Here is a 16,539-nt window from a genome sequence, read left to right as displayed (position 1 = left end):
TTTTAGTTTTTAACAGAAAATGTTGGCTAATAATTCCATTGATGCAGATGAACAGGCGACACGAATATGCAGCAAACAGTGTCATATAAAAATGTTATTTTTCTAAAACATAAGAAATTAATAAATATTTCATAAAGTAGTATATTTTTATAATACTAAAAACAATGAAAAAATACGATTTTATTTTATGCAAAAAATAATTTAGTATAATGCAATTTTTTTATCTGACACTTTGCTGCCGACTTAGAGTCATCTATTTTTCTACATCACCAGAATGTCTTTAAATTTGCTTTTTAAATGAAAATCAATTATCTATATATTGCATAAATATAGGAAAATTGTATTAATACTACTACTGATTTGGATGAAGTACATTTATTTAATTTGGCAGATTTATACTGGCAATGTTACAGTTGTGCTAAGGTACAGTTATTAGGGAGATTCAAGCATTTAAAATCAAAGTTTAATTTTAGTCAGATTTTTTTTTTTGAGTTACTCGAAATATGTTTGCTGATGTTTACTAAACTTTTAAAGTTGAAACTAATTTGAATTTTCTAACTTGTATCGATGATACTTCTAATAGACAAAAAACTCTTTAAATTTTATAAATTAATAAATGCAAATGACTGTTTCATTTATCTCACCTATATTATCAAAACAGATCACTCATTTAAATAATTAATATTCTTTTAAAATACTCTATATATAGTAGAGAGCAACAACTCACACAATATTGTAATGCGTAATTTTAATGTCATATATACACACAGTTTTGTCATTATTAACAGTAATTAAAATGATTTAATAAAAATATAAGATAAATTAGCAAAACCTTAAAATATGTTCATTAGTTTTCAAGGGAGGTAATTTAATTGAAATCTATTAGTTTTTATAATTACAGATGATTTATATTAAAGATATGCAATGCAAGTTATACATTAAAAAAATACCTAGAGCTAGATTAATATCTACTGGATGGCAAATAGTTATTTTGCTTATATTAGTGGCCTAGCAAAGCCACAGTTGAGAAAACCAAGCAAAAAAAATAAAAAGCCTTAAGCAAAATTCATCCCAAAGCAGCAAAACTAAAGCTAGCCTGCCAGGACACACATTATATATATATATATATATATATATATATAATTTGGGCATATTTTATTGGTTTGAAAATATAGGTTCTCTTTTACCAATTGTCATAAAATTTTAACCATAGTTCAATTATACTCTCCATAGTAGAACGTTGGAGAGTGTCGTCAGTGATGTTGTAGCGAGGATCCTAGGAACGTTTCGGGGTCTTGCAACATCAGACTTTCCTCCTCATGCAGACCCGACCAGAGGTGATCGGCCTCTAGTCCACTCTCTATAAGTATGTTTTCAGACACTATTTAAATTGTGGCTGCAATCCACACAAAATCTTCCTGGCTTCTCGGATTGGTTGAATTCAAATAGAATAGTACTATAATTTTCAAAAAGCCTGCAAGGTTTCATGTAGTTTAGCCCCATAGAACTAAAGATATGAGCATTTCAATATTCCATTTGGCTACCAGTATATATCACTTTGTTTGTTTTATAGTTCGTAATCTTACTATTGATCAGAATTTAACAAATGAAGGCTCGTTGAAAAGGTAATGACCTGAATTCTATAGTAGGCTATATGACATTTGCCCTTAAGATCACACATGAAAGGGATCATCTATCATCCAGAGCCTATTTTTGGCACTTTTTTACAGCCATAAAATATCTTCATACATAAAGTAAATTTCACAGTAAGGATTATTTGATACTGGAGATATTCATAATCGTACCCTCTTTCCAAAAGAGGAGAGATATAACATGAGAAATATTTGGAAAAGTCTCCCCTTGCTGTTATTTCAGATCATTAGAAACCATAGCAGAAAATTTTAGTCTCCCCTCCATCAAGGCCAGAGATTTTTGAGATATGAATATATATATATATATATATATATATATATACATACACACACAAACATATATAAAGTTATTTGTCATACTGACATTGATATTAATAGCCCACTTTTCTATTTTAAAAGTGAATACAACGTCCTTATATACTTAGACGTGAATATAACAACAACTTCAAAAAGGATAACTAATTTGTATATTTCTTTAAAAAGAATTTTATTAATTCATTGTTCGTTGTTTTTGGCGGGGGGTGTGTTTTCTTATTGGATACTTCATTTTATTTCATTATTATGTGCAGTTCTCTCAGTGCACATTTTCTACATTATGCATAATTGCATAGCATTTGGAGCTGCAGTTAGAATAAATCTCTGTGGAATGGTTTCTACCAAATTACTCTGACAACTTTTGGTCTACAAACTTGAAACTTGATATATAGGGTATTTAGACTCGTGAAACAAAATCCATTTGATTTTAGAAAAAAAAAAAAAGAAAAAAAAAAAAGCTGCTAAGAGGTAAAATTGAAAAATTCGAACTTGGCCGGCATAGTTCTATGTAATATGTCTGCTCTATGAATGCGCAAATATACATTTAACTGCGCTAATCTGTCGAGTTTTGATATGTCTGTGCCATTAATTCAGATAGTAGCAAATACTACTAGAGAGCTAAATGATTTAGTTTCAATTTTAGCTGATGGCACCCAAATAGGTTTTGAAACTTGAAATCACCACTATATATTGGGTACAATATAATACAATTGGCTCTATAATAATAAATACAAAATCTGCATAAGTTAAATATCACATTTAAGCAAATTTTTATGACCGGGCAATGCCGGATGGCTTGCTTATATGTATATAAATAATGTGTGTGTGTGTGTGTGTGTGTGTGTGTGTGTGTGTGTGTGTGTGTGTGTGTGTGTGTGTGTGTGTGTGCAAATAAATTTATGTTCAACATATTTGACACTCAGACAACATAGGCTAAGTCATCTAATATATCACAAATAAAAACAAATAAAAACGAAAAAACAAGAATCAGGACATTTGCAACAAGGTGGTTTTCTTTTGTAAAGAGCAGATTTAAATAAAATGATTACGTTTGATATGCTAGTTTTATCATGATTACATTGGGTGTGAATATTTTTTGATTTATCTACATAACAACATAAGTGCATAAATATACAAAAATGTTCCTACAACTAAAAGTGTCTGAAAATTGCGGCATTACAACTAGTAATTGCAGTGGGGGTGTTGGATTGAAGTTCTTAGTTTTTACTCAAAATTTGCAGAGTTGAATAATTCACCAGGTAAAAAGTTATTTTTAGGTTAGCATAAACAACAAATCTATGGACTGAAAATGCTTCAATACAAACTATGGAATAAGCGAAACTATGTTTAAGTAATTTTGTCAAATCTATTAAGATCAAACATGTCCTAAGTAGTTAATCTTTCCAGTTTTGTCAAGATATCACAAACTATTGGAAAAGTGAAAAAATATTTTCTACTCCATTTCTTAATACTTAAACACTTCTTATTCTTATAATATGTGAAGTTTGAATTTTCTCAAGTTGGTAGAGCATACTGCATGCTCGACTTCCTAATCACTGCTAATGTCTCCATCACCTGGTGTGTCTATAAACAAAATTGACACTTTGTAGCTGCTCACAGAAGTTATGGGTGTGCAAACATTTTATTTATATATAAATATTCAGAGGAAAGCTATGAATCTATCTCCTCCTCCAGAACAATGAATTGTTTACAATCAGTATGGTGCTTATAATTGCATTGGGAGGAATCTATAAACAATGTTTTATTTTATTTTGGTAAGAGAGTTGGATGCAATTTTCTGTGATATAAGAAGCGTAGTGACAGTTAAGAAACGATAAGTTTGTGTGCAAAAAGTGTAAGTCAAGAGATAGAGATGAATACAAACTAAAATATGGAGAAAATATGTGTGGATGGCAAAGTTATTGAGGTTGTTCAGAAATTTTGTTATCACTGGAGGGGTAGCAAGTGCTAGTGTGATAGAGTTAGAATTAGGAGTGGATGGAGTAAGTCGGGGAATTTTTACAGTTATTAATCAGCTTAATGCTACCACTGCCGACGGAGGGAAAAGTCTGAAGAGTCTATCAGGCATCTGTACACAGTGTGGTGATATATAGATGTGAAAGCTGGCCAGTGAGGATTGAGGACATGTTGTATGGGGAGAAAAGACATGAGAATGATATGACAGATATCATGGGTACGAAGTTTAGATATGGACAGTATAGGAATATGTGTGTAAAGGAGAAAGTTTCAATAGTATGGCCACATAGAGTGGATGAGAGTTTTGGGGTCGGTATATATAGAATATCGAAGTTCACAGGGTAAAGCCAAAGAAAGGGTTATTTAAAAATTCCATATTTGATTGTATAGTTTCATACATTGACATTTATGTGGCATTTCAGAAAGACGAACATGTAACAGTGTATGAACTGAAAAATGTTATTTGAAATGAGTATAAAAGCTGTGAGAATATCAATATTTGTACCCACTTAAAACTCATTCTTGAGGACCATTCTTGGAAAAACTTTAGAGTACCCCGAGTATGGAAACAATTTGTTCTTGGCTAATAATAGTAACGCTTATATACCTCACCTCAATTCCAATACAAGGTTCTAAATTCCAGATTCCAATAACAAAAATGCCTGAGAAAACAGAACCACAGCATAAAAGTAATCACATGCACGGCTATAGATCCCATAGTAAAAGAGTTCATTTAAGTCACATTGATTTAAGTTCATTTATGTAAAAAAAATTCTGATATCTGGAACTTCTCTCATTAAAAGCTTTTTTTCTAAAAAGAACACTGAGATTTAAGATAGAAATATACCAAAGTTATTTATAAAAAAAGAATCCACTAACAATTTGCTTACATCAAGTTTTTTTTTTTTCTTTGTTACAAAATCATTTTTTTTGCACTTGAACACTATCAATAAAAATAGATAATTTTTTTTCTTTTTTTATCACCTGTCAGTTATAAAGAATAAAATACATTTTGGGAAACTTGTAGATCTATTAATTTCCTTTCATGCAATAAGATTTTATGCATTTTACCTACCAGAGAATTAGACTCATCAAATGCAGATTTTTTTTAACACTGAGGGTTAGGGACAGATATTTTCCTATGAATTTATATGACAGATTGGATATCTGACACTGAATAAATTTCTTATTGACAAACAATTTATGGATATTTTTGGGCCACCTTAAAGAAAATAGTGTTTTTTATTAAAAGAAAAAAAATAATTATATTATACTAGTGGAACCTGTGAAAATTCCACAGCAAACGCATTCATATGTAATATATTAATGTTGGCATTCTGTAGATGTTCAGCGTAAACAGAGACGCTATGATATTATTGTAGCTCTTTTGTTAAAACTGCAAAAGTATCTATCTAAACTAGCAAGGACACCCAGATCATAAAGTACGCTTTAATATATTGTAATCCTTGCAGATTTCGTATATATCATTATTGAGTTAATGTTCTATTGATATTTACATATAAAGTTACGATTTCCCAAAAAATATATATCCATATAACATGGGTGCATCAGTTTTAATTGAAAGCAAAACAAAAACTTATGCAAAAAAAAAAAAAAAAATTATATCTATATATAAGTGCCATCAGCTATAATCAAAACCGAAACCAAAACTTATGAAGAATTCTTAGTAAAATTATTTATTACAAGAGATGAAAGTCCATAACAAATGAAAGTCCATAACAAATGACTCGGATGTAAGTGTGACACAAAAAATAACACACTTAATATATAGATAAGAGTTTCAATAATTTTACTGGTAGTTTAAAAACAATATTTATCATTTTATCATTAATACCAACAATAAAAAATTATGCTCAATTTTATTTGATTTCAAAGAATCGTTTTTGGAATCAGAGATTAGTCTAAAAATTTTCTGATTTTGTTAACTGTTTCAACATTGATATATATCTCACTACTTTCTGATGGACACAAGTTTTGCATATGTAATACAATTATCAAATAAAATCTTTTTGTATAATTTTCTACCAGGCAGCGAACATAGAAAATGAACAAATGGAAAAGTAATTCTTGATTGGATCTCATCTCTTCTTACAGGATTTTCTATGTTCTCAGCCGCAAGATAATTATACAATGTTCCGTTTAATAATTGTATTCTTAAATTTTTTTTTTTTTTTTTCTCGAGTTGGTGATAGGGCATCCTACCTGTTATTTCATACAATCTAATTAAGAGATCTTTTTAAGATTCTAACCATCCCTTTAAGTGTAATTGTTTGTATCTTTCTTGCTCTTGGTTCATCGGGTATATTTGCCAGGTAGTTTTTGAATTTTTTTTCATGAATCCGATTGCTCTTAGAATTACTGCAATGATGGAGATCTTCCTAACATTCTACTTTCTTTACATGTCGAACAAAAGACCTTGATATTTGGTTATGTATCACTTATACAAAAATCGTGTCCACCGAAAAGCAGTGATTTTATAAATAATGGCATTAGTTATTAGTGACAGACCTATGTAAATTTAAGTAGTGGAGACACTCAACAATGATAGGTGACTGACAATTTTTCACCTTGTATTTTTCTAGAATAAAAGTTGAGAAATTGTCAGTTATCATGTGAATAACTGAATGCAACCACACACACACACACACACACACACACACACACACACACACAAAGAGCTTTCCAAAAGTAACACCTCCTATTCTTTATTCCACCCGAATGGATGAGAGGGGATTGCAAACTGCATTGTTATGATGATTGAACTTATGTATTCATGATTTGAAAGTTTCATCTCTGTTGCAGATATTGATGATGTGAGACTAAGAATGCAATCCCTGTCATGGAGGTACGTCAGAAGCAGATGCATCATTCAATTCCTCCATGCAGAAAAAATTGAATTGGTCAGCATTCACCGGTGTCTACTGAATGTTTACGAAGCCAATGTACTTAATGTCAGCACAAACAGGAGAGGGTTCAGCAATTTCAGAAAGACAACAGATGTGAGTGACAAAGCACACTCCGGATGCGCATGCACAACCACCACTCCATTGCTGGCCAACGTGCATTGAGAATGATGGTAAATATGTAGAAAAATAAATTTTGGAACACAAAAAGTCATTCGTTTTAATAGTATCACTCCATCACTCCCGTCTTCATAGCTCTTTACTTTTTTTCTTTTATTTAATATTTATTCAAGTTAAAAAACAGGATGCATTACTTTTGGACCTTCATATATATATATATATATATATATATATATATATATATATATCTAAGTCAGATGGTATATCATTGGTTTCGTTTTGTGTTTGAATGAGACATATACTGAAAGAGCGCATGGAGGTAGTAGAGCTCCAAGTCAATTACAGACAGGTCCATAAAAGAGAGATGGTAATTGGGTGCATTCACTGCATGAATAAACACATTGTGAAAGTGCCAACCTCCCCTCTTTATCCTGCCCACCATACAATAGCAAAATTTTGGCAACCAGTCGTATGAGCCTGACCCCAATCCAGCTCACCCATAGACCGTTGTCTCTTCAAAAGGTAAAGTGAAGAGGACAAGATGAAAAGGCAACAGTTTGTCTCATAATTAGCTCATTCAATTTTAGTTTTGCATTATTATTCTCAATACTAAAATTATTTAAAAAAAACAAAAAACAAAAAAAACGATTCTATCATGCAATTAAACAAAGAAAACTTTTCCTTTTAATATGTCACAATCTCCTTATAGCAAAATGAAACAAATATTACATTTCCTTAACTCAATCTTAATTAACCAGCCAGTGTCTGGTCAGGACAGATGACCACAGCCCAGAATCGTTTGCTATTTCTATTTGGAAATTTGTACTTGTCCTTGGCTTGATAGACTTTACAGGCTGGTTGAGGGAGCTTGAGTAGTTGATTAGTTTGCAAAATAGGGTAAGCAGAAAAAAAGGTAGATATATGAATTCTAGGTGGCGTAGAGAAGAACACATTGCCAAAGACATTTGAGTGTCATGCCCATGATAAACTTCATTTAATTCATAGATAGGACCCAGATAAATATCACTCCGGGGTCAGAGTGGACCTGGGAGTAACAGTAACAAGGGGTAATTCTACACTTCTCCAAGCTTCCAAATTAAGGTTTCACCACCAAATACACTTTAAGGTCATACTGAGGATTATATAAGATTTCAAGTTAAAATAAGTGTAGATGGTATAGTCGTGACCATCACAAACAGTGGACTGTTTGCTTTTATTTTAACTTGTACTTTTGGAAAGTTATGAATGTATTTAGCTTCTTTCCAGCTAAAGATTACATAGTACAATAGACTAAAGACAGAGTAATGCAAGTAGACTAGAAAACAAAGATAACATCAGTTGTAGTGGTATCACTTCAATCAGTCTGATGATAAAAAGCAACAGAATTGCCTAAGACAATGGTTGCCAGTCTTCAATTGTGAAAAGAGTACTAAAAGTAAGCAATTGTATTACATTCTATCAATATTTAACAAATGTGGATACAGAACTTTAAAACAGCAGAAAAATAGATTTTTTTTCCCAAGTCAATATCTGTCATATGAGATTTATTGGAAGAGTTAGAATTTATTGGTTGACGAATTAAGGCATAACAGAAGCCACTGGATGAGATATTAAACATATTAGTTGGGGAATGGATGGAAAAAGAAATAAATAAAATCATTAATACTGACTTACAAGATATATTAAATATATGATTAAGTACCCCAAATACAGGTGTAGGTCTGTGATGAAAACTACGAGTATTTGAAACTGGAAATCGTGTAAGCAAAGATAAAAAAGATTTTTATGCCTGCCAAGTACAGACACAAAAGAGACAAACTATAACAACTATTAAAATCGAAGTATTAAAGCAGATTTAAGGGCATATCAACCCAAAGAAAAAGACTGAAAGTTTTGCTATTTTGACTATTTGAAACAAAAATAGTAAATATATATTTCATTCCTAACTTTGTTATAAAGCTTTTGAATAGTAATCGTTGTTTTAGTAAAACACTACTTTTTTGAAATGTATGTATGAAGACAATGAATAGGTTTAGCATGCTGTAATCATGAATTTCATATGAAAGCGAGTTGAAAGTGAGTAATAAAAAAAAATTTAATTTTGGCAGATGAGACAGTTTGAAATTCCTCTCATCGAAATGCATACTGAGGATCGTGTAAAAACGGAAAACTTTTGTGCTTGCCAACTTGTGATAGAAAAGACTATTAAACAGTCAAAGTGTTACAGCTAATTTAATGGCATATCAACCCAAAGAATAATATTAACATCTTACAAGGTCATTAGCTGAAGATTAACTATCATGTTTCTTTCTTGGTGCTGTCTCTCATGTCATCATCTTTCTTCATATATTAAATATATATATCTACATTACATGTTTATCTCTAACACATGATTATATACGTTACATATATTATTGCTATTGCATATTTTCCAACATTGTGCGCCATGTAACTCCATATTTACATAATTATCGGTTACATCATTATCCGAGTGCATACATTAAACATATCTGTATTACCCATATGTTTGTAATGGGTATTTTACATATCCATTTCTGTGTGTATTTTTTAACATTTATTATACCATGTAACTGTATTTAGTTGACATCATATCTACATATTGATTTCTTCATTGTTGTATGCCATAAGTTTTGACACAGACTCCTGCTCTCCTTCTTTGGGTGTTCATTTCATAATCAAGTATTTTGTTATGGTTGTCCATGTACACATTTTGTTCGGGCATGTAACCATGTTTTTTTGTGCCAATGACATAGCTGTGAGTTTTGCTTCTTCTGTACATATTCAATGTGGGTTATATTTAGATTACAATATTGTAATGAACTAAAAATGCTTCTAACATTATATTTTACTAGTAAAAGTACCCGTCGTTGACTGGGTTCAAAAACAGCCTACAGAAAATGGACTCTGATTTATGAAAGTATGATAGGTTATGAAAAGGAAGGGTTGTAATGAGATAGCTTCGAATTTGGGGGTATCAAAACCAAAGAAAAATATGATGAAAGTAAAAATAGATAAACCCCATAATTTATTATACCATATCTGTTCACACTGAAACACTTATCACAGTATTCTGTGGATCTATAATAAAAGACCTAGTTAAACTTTGTGACATATTTCCATTCTATGGAGGTCAGGCGTGAACGAACACCCCATAATTTTATTATACCATATTTCTTCAAACTGAAACATAATTATCAAAGCATACCTACGTAGATAGATATGAAAAGTCTTTATTAAAGTTTGTGCCTATTTCCATTCTATGGAAGCCAGGCGCCAACGCAGACCCCACAGTTTTATTATACCATCCCTATTTAAATTAAAACATACTTATCAAAGTATTCTTATGTACATCTATATCAAAAATACTTGTAAACGTTTTCTTTTTATTTTTTTTATTTTTTATTTCCATACTTTGTGGACCAGGCACGAACACAGACCCCACAATTTTAATGAACCACCGTTCTGCCAGATCAAAATACCCATTCCTGTGTCTCGATACATCTTCTATCATTATATGTAATCAGTTTTTTAAAATAGTCAACCATATAGGAGCCTATTCGTTACCACACACATACACACACATTCAGCTTCATATTATAGATATAAATTCCTTTAAATTCAAACAAAAGTTAGAATAATAGCTAAATAGTAAATAGACTATCAGAATTAAGAATATAATTAAATGTTCTGAATGTTTCAAAACAGAAAAAAAAATTTTTTTTCAATTCAAACGACTATTTCTACTCATTTTACAATATACATACATAATTATTTAATTATAATAGTTTTATTATTATCCACAGGACTTGCTTCATCCTTGCAGAATCGTCATTGTGGCAGTAACTGTAACTAATTTCATGATTCAAACCACATATACAAATCAACATTTAGCTAAAATCTGAATATCCTAATTAATGTAGCTAACTTGAACAGCCATATGGGTACGCAGAAAAATATTATGCCCAAAGATTTTTTAGTAGATGGATGCAAGGTTAGCAAATCAATTTATATAGAAACGAAGATGCAAAAGAAAGGGAGGTAAAAAAAAAAAAAAAAAAATGGTCAACTGATGATTATAAGTAAAAGAATAGAAATCAGAAAAACTTTAAAAGAAAAAAAAAAGATGATAGAGAAAAAAAAAAAAAGAGATAATTCCACTTAAAAGTCCTACTTAATAAAATTTATTGATAAAAAATGAAAACATGTTCTGAAAAGATTTTTTCCTCACTTCCTTTAAGAAATGTAGAATCCATATTGATTACAAAGCCAAGCAATTTGAATGAGGAAACAGTTTCATGAATGTGAGTTCTTGGCAGGTACAAGTGCACTCGTGCAACATAGGTGAATGAAGAAAGGAAGAAGAGGCAAGACAAAAAGCAAACGGCAAAGTTGTTAACAGGTGTGAAAAAGAAAAAGAAAAAGGAAAAGAAAAAGGAAAAGAAGAAAAAGGAAAAGAAGAAAAAGGAAAAGAAGAAATTGTCTGAATGAATAAACGTGGAGATTAAGGAATTTGAATGTGCATCCTTTCTGTAATAAAACTTGAACTTATAAAAGGTGTATCAGTCTCTTAGTATATACAAGAACTCCAAAGCCTTTTTTTATGGCAGATAGAGAAACAATGATCAAGATGGATAAAGATTAAATAGCTAAACAAAAGGATCGTTTGTCAGTTCTTTTCTGTGTTACAATTATGGTAATCGTTCTTCAAGTAAAAAATAAATGTAAATCAAGTTTGTAGAATATCAAATCCGAATTATTCTAAGGACATTACTCCAAGAAGAAGCAACAAGATATTTCTTGATCCGCAAAGTCTAAAAATGGTTAAAATAAATATGAAATTTAACTACTCAAAGATAAAATGCATAACTACAGACAAAACCAACAGAACCGAAACAATAAAGAGACTACATTCCGCGTTGATGAATTTAACTACTAAGTACATGTGATTTCCATTGCACATGATTCCAATGAAACCGCATAGGTCTTAGATGGTCAAATTTCAATAAGAACAGTCTAGTCCTCATTTAAAACCACAAATCATATCGGATAAAAGCCGAGATTAACAACACATATGTACCACCAGAAGTACTATATGGTCTTGGACGTGTTACATAGACATTATGAAAAAGAAATTGCCTTCTTTCAAACTAAGATATTGCAAGCTATGTGTGCAGTAAAGAAAGCATATTAGAACAAGCAATCTTTTAGTAAAGATGACACTTATATTATTTCTAGTTGGAAAATGTTAACACTGTATGGACACACACACACACACACACACACACAAAAATCAACAGTCAGAGTGAAGAAGACCTGTCCAGATGGTATGGTGGAAGGATGCATAAAAATGTCAAGGATATTTGAAAGTTTTAGTCTCAATTAGTCAACTCAATATGCTCCTAATCAACGATTTATAATCAAATCCCAGAACAGTACATACCATCTATAATATCTGGTAGAAGACACCTGCCCTAAACAATGTAACTGAAAAATTTACAGATAAATAAAATGCATCTCTTGTGCTAAAACTTACAGGTGCTAACACTACAATCATGTTTTATCCCCAAAAGTATTCAGGGTTTTTTTTGGGTTTTTTTTTTTTTTTTGTTACACAAATTCAGGAATAATTTGGGAAGGTTATGTAATGAAACCAAAACAATTATTAATAAAGTAAAAAATTAAAGACAAAATAAAATAGAAAGGGTTTTAAAAATATTATCTTGAAACTATGATATAGCGTTTTGAATCATGAAATCATCCTGAGAAGTTTTGAAAACTAGTTTAACTCTTGTTGAGGGTTTGATTATAATTAGTATTGTTAATTTTATTACATCTAGCACACAAAGGCTCTTAATGTAAAATTTGGTGAAATTCTAAGCAATAGTTTTGGAGCCTATATATCATTATTATTAGTAATAGTAGTAGTAGTAGCAGTTGTAGTAATCATATTTTCACTATGACTCTCTACTAAGCGCATAAGCTAAATCTAGTGCGATTCATTTGGTGTTTATTATTTTAAATGGTGGTAGCATAATTTTACCTCCTTCCTTTCTTGCATTCTAAATGAGTCGCGATTCATGCCAAATTAGTAGGATTCTGTTGAGTCATTTTGCTGCCTGTCTTCATTGCGTTTAGCAGTAAAACAATCAACTTTATCTGAAATTTGTGTGAAAAACCAGGAGAAATGGGTGAGATTTCATCAGTCCCTATACTACGATTGAACGAAAATTTGTAGGTCTTACACTTTTTAAAATTTTTGTTGTTGTTTTACCATAAATGAATCAATGTCGGCATGCTGTTTCATGATAGAAGCGATTCTCAGATTATCAAGTAATTTCACACGTAGCCATTTTAAATATACATGAGACAAGAGTTTTTCATATGGAATGGAATAATAAGAGCATTTATTGTCAATATAATACGGCATAATTGATGGAGCACTACAATGATGAACTGAAGAAGATCATGGATTCAGAAAATGGTGAAATGACAGGGTGTTGTTGTCCCAAAGGGGAATAAGAAGTTGATGGAAGGATGAATATTTTCAATAAGTTAAGGGGCGGCTAAGAGTGAGGGCGGATACAATGCAGGTGAACCTTAAGGATGGTGACCTTTGTTTTTGGCTGGTTTCCATGGGAACAGAGCCAAAAATGTACAGACATTAGCTTTCAGCAAATAGAAAAATGGCAATCTTTGGTCTTCTTAGATCACAGACAAGTAATTTATAGTCAGGAATGGTCATAGAAAGACATATTCAAGCAGAGAAACTATGTGGCTAAAAAAATTCAAACTTTTAGTCTGTCTCTCTTGAGATATATATATATATATATATTGATGTGAACTCTGTTGAAACGACTGAACTCATTCTGAAATTTGAAACGGCTTTATGCATAAAAGCAGAGTATAAAAATATACTTATGGCAAGAACTACATAAAAACGCTTTTCTTTTACGAACATAATTACACTGTTTATTACACAACCTTTCAAACAGAGGCGAGGCGTCGTATATGCCCAAATCTGTAACAAATTTATTATCAAATCAAAATGAGCTTACAAAATATATTATTGTTCTTAGTTAATCAAGCACTTTTTACCATATTTCTGTCCTAGAAACGTCTTACATAGATGTCCTCATGCAGTTTACTTCAACAGAATGCGTTAAACATTTGATATAAATGATTAAGTTGAAATAGTGTGCCTTCTTTGATATAATTTCTGAAAATGTTGAAATTACTTTTGATATTTTATTGAAGAAATTATGAATGAATTTTTATTAGTATGCATAATTTCAGGATTTATTCATCTCATGTATAAAGATGAACTTTTTGTTCAACAAAGCAAGCCAGATTTAATAAATCAGTCCGCAAAAACTTTGGTTGCACACGTAATTCTCAAAATTTATAGGAGAGGCTTATAACAGGTGAAAATAAGAGACTAATCTTAAGCTGTCTTCCTCCCATTTAGCATTTGCCACATTTTAGCTAAGTACCAACCAATGCCAAAACACTTCTTGACAAATCACTATTTTGCACACGGCCAAGGCTAAATTGTAGCGACATACTTCCCCTCTGTCAATGGTATTTATATGTGTAATTAAATGCAAAAAAATCTGAACTTAGCATAGCTGATTCCATAGTCCATGACGACATTCACTAAGCCTATCATGCACATGTCCCCCCTGCCAATGTGTGTGTGTGTGTGTGTATATATATATATATATATATATAAAGTAAATGGTAGTTTGCTGGTAAAGGAATATATGGAAGTTTAAAAAAAGCCGAAAGCAATGCAGAAAGGACCGGAATCACAAGAGGAAAGAAAAGAAAAACAAACAGATGAGTATGTTCAAGTAGAGAAATGTCTATTTATTCATTTATCATTCCTCCTCTTATTACATAATTATTTGCAACCAAGTTATTATTATATCTAGTGTATATAAAGTCCGTTTGTGGTATGGAACTTTGATTAATTTCGGGAGAAAGTACCTCCCCTTTTCAAAAAGAAAAGAGTATATTCAAGATTATATATATAAGAGAGAGAGAGATAGAGAGAGAGGGGGGAGAGGGGGGGGAGAACCACAAATTAAAAACAAGATTTGTGTCATAATAATTGCTTTTAGGAAAAGTTCAATATAATTTATTTTGAAACCTTAAAATTCAATTATTTATCATACCTCTTCACGGTCTTTTCTATGAATACTTAGATTCAATTCATATATTTTTAAAGTTAGAAAAGTGTTTAAAAAAAAAAAAAGCCTACAAATATCTCTACAAATTAAATGATTTCATCTTCCAAACCTAAGAGAACATTTTCTACTTTTCAACTTACAATTTGGACAATTTTCAAGCGCAAACACCAATGCCAAATTATACAGGACATTTTCCAATAAACACTCTCGCTATATAGATGTTAACTAATTCTTTCTTAAAGCAAGGGAAAGGAGGAAGGTCTAGAGAACAAAAAGCAAACAAGGTTCCCACATTCTAAAAGCATCCTTTACAAAAGGTCATGTAGCTGTATAAGAAAGTTTATATTTTTAAATTGCATGCATACGTTTTTTTATTTATTTTTTTTAATACAAACTTAAGATTTTTCTTTTTAAATCTAAATAATGTGATAAATGTGAAAGTTGGGCCATTTCTCGCACGATAGGTAAAGTTAAATGGCTTTATTTCCAATAAACTGAACTCCTTTTACAGACCGTTTATGTAGACGTGATATCAGAGTTGCAAGCTTAACTAATTTGCTTATTGTTTGGAAACGTTACATTTTACTAATTAGCTATTATTTGTAGCGTTTTTAATTCAATAATTATTTGAAAATTTTAATATAACAAACAGTTCTCGTTTGCAATATTGTTTTATTTTGGGAACAACTACTTAGCATTTGTGTTCAAACGTTCCTTTCATTGATTTTTCTTAACTGCAGGTGAAAAGGCAAGTTGTTTTCTTTCTTTTCTTCACGTCACATTTAAAAGATGTTTATTTCTTGTCTTTTACAAAGTTATAAATTAAAAGTTTATTTAAACTAGGAAGGTATTGCTCGAGGGAATAGTAATTTAAAAAAAAAAAATAACAACTGATTTCCTACTATTGTCACATGTGAGCTAAATCTGATTCTGAAAGAAAAAAAAAACAAACAAAAAAAAAAACCCCAAAAAACGAAACAATTAATTGAGCTAAGACTTACAAAAAACGAAGCAAAAAAAAAAAATTAAAAAAAAAAATAAGAGTTAAATTTTTAAATATCTGAATAAAGTTTAAAAAGAGAAAAAAAAATAGATAAGTTTTACTTTTAAAAATCTCTTCTCTCTTTCTCTAACTTGCCATCTTTTTCTCCCCTCCCCTATTAATGCTGCCACATTATTTTTTTTAATGTTATTAAATTCAATGGCTGTTTTGAAGCAATGGTTAAAGACTGAAATAATTTTAAAGAAATAATTGTAACCCTTTGGTGCATTAAAAGTTTTGCAATATAGGCATAAATGCTAGCTTGTTGCAGATATATCACATGACTGAAAAGTTCAATA

The 16,539-nt window shown here is 30.8% G+C and overlaps 1 protein-coding gene across 18 annotated transcripts in view; it reads right to left on the bottom strand.

Moving 5' to 3' along the window:
- LOC145289209 (talin-1-like) overlaps positions 1-16,539 on the bottom strand; it is a 617,531-nt gene that overhangs the window by 290,613 nt on the left and 310,379 nt on the right. The gene's annotated exons all lie outside the window — the stretch shown is intronic.

This window comes from Euprymna scolopes, chromosome 2 (assembly GCF_053919585.1).
Source record: "Euprymna scolopes isolate OS-2025 chromosome 2, ASM5391958v1, whole genome shotgun sequence".
NCBI classification, from domain to species: domain Eukaryota; kingdom Metazoa; phylum Mollusca; class Cephalopoda; order Sepiida; family Sepiolidae; genus Euprymna; species Euprymna scolopes.
The sequence above is the reverse complement of the archived record's forward strand: the minus strand, read 5'-3'. Positions and strand labels throughout refer to the sequence as shown.